Genomic DNA, 1,867 nt, shown 5'->3' on the forward strand with positions numbered 1-1,867 from the left:
ATATTATACTTAGTATTATAAATTATTATATAATTTATATAATATTGTATAATATATTTACATCTTTTTAAATTACTTTTTTACTCTTTAATGAAAATATTTTCTTTTAGAGGTAGGGTTTATCATTATATAAAAACAAGTGTCTTGTGTGTGTGTGCGTGCATGTGTGTGTGTGTGTGTGTGTGTGTGTGTGTGTGTGTGTGTTGTTTAGGCACAAGGACACACACAGTATATTTTCAAACTAATTAACATTATTGAATGATTTTGATTACTAATGTACTTCTGCTTGCTTGGATCCATTAGTCAAATAATCAGGAAGATCCTTCTTCCAAATGATTCTAATCAAAACCATTAAATTAAACAGAAATATTGTGACTTTGGGCCACAGTGAGCAAATTACATGATCTAGTCTTTTGTGAGAAAGCATTCTAATAAATGTTATGGATCGCAGGTGGCCTGAAACACAGTAATGACGATAATCCAATTTCATGCTTTTCTGTGGGCTGTAAAAGTAATTTGTAAGCATTTAAACTATCATTTAATACAGCGATTCATAACTTACGTAGCAACATTCTTATGCTGTTCTGCATATGCTGCCAGTCTGTCCTTTATTTCATTTCTGGAAATGTGACTAGAAAGGGAGAAAGCCCTGGGCTTTGTGCCCACTGTCCAAGTGCAAGTGCAAGCAAGAGACAGATGTTAAATCCATCGACCTAGACAGGAGACGGATATTTAAATAGAAGTAGTCACTTCACTGGGTGCTTTGGAGGCATTTATAAAAGCGAATGAATTTAGGTTTTAAAGAATACTAACAGAAGACCCTCTTTAATGCAATTAGAGGTTTACTGAGAAGCGGAACACATATAAATTCAGATTAAATCCAACATTTGTGTAGGCAAGTAACAACAGTTTTTCCACCACAAATAAATGTTAGAAATCTTACTCAATGCTCCTGAGAATTTATGGGTCTGCTATCGGATAGTGTTGTGCAGGATCAAACAGAGGCCAACGTGCCCTAGTCTCTCTTTAGAAGCAGGTGCTAAACCCTCAGGGAGAAAGAGTTGAGACCATCTCATACCCTGAGCATTATGGGCCAAAATTCTTGCAGAGGTAACGCCAGAAAAGTATTTACACCTGCATGCGTATACGAATCTACACCCAGCGGACACGTAGCCTAACCGTGTCTTTGCATGTGTAGATTGCTTTAGCATAGACTTATTGAGCTGAGATGAGTGCTGATGTTCAATATAAGCATATTAGAGCTGGAGCATCACTGAAACTCTATTACACTCTCCTCTTCTGTCTACATTATTCCAAATATAACTGTAAACAATGTACTGAAAAAGACCTGACACAGTATCATTCCCCATCTTATTAAAAAGCATGTTTATCATCAGAGAACAGTATTGGATTTCCAATGTGAGCCATTTTTAAACCTCCATCCGTTATGATTTTTTTTTAATTTAAATCAGGCAGATGGAGCAGAAGACGATGCCATGGGTATCTAACAATCTATCAAACCAAAAACCTGTTCAAAGCTGAATAATTATGGATAATGATTATCATAATGTAATATAATATATAATAAATGTTCCTATTATTAAATTATTAATGTTTTCAAAGATTAAGTGAGTGTTAAATGACAGCAAAGGTTATTTAAATGAAAAAAAATAAAATAAAATGAGAGAAACTTATATAATATATGTTCCTATTATTAAATTATTAATGTTTTCAAAGATTAAGTGAGTGTTAAATGACAGCAAACAGCAAATAAATGAAAAAAAAAAAAATAAAATGAGAGAAACTAAATAAAAGCAAATAAATAAAAACTAAACAAAATCAGGCAATAACTGGTATACCATTGTTA

At 33.0% G+C, this 1,867-nt stretch overlaps 1 protein-coding gene across 1 annotated transcript in view; it reads right to left on the bottom strand.

Moving 5' to 3' along the window:
• Window positions 1-1,867, bottom strand: part of LOC107666551 (neurotrypsin) — a 22,481-nt gene that overhangs the window by 13,998 nt on the left and 6,616 nt on the right. The gene's annotated exons all lie outside the window — the stretch shown is intronic.

This window comes from Sinocyclocheilus anshuiensis, unplaced genomic scaffold (assembly GCF_001515605.1).
Source record: "Sinocyclocheilus anshuiensis isolate Anshui unplaced genomic scaffold, SAMN03320099.WGS_v1.1 scaffold63, whole genome shotgun sequence".
Classification (NCBI taxonomy): Eukaryota; Metazoa; Chordata; class Actinopteri; order Cypriniformes; family Cyprinidae; genus Sinocyclocheilus; species Sinocyclocheilus anshuiensis.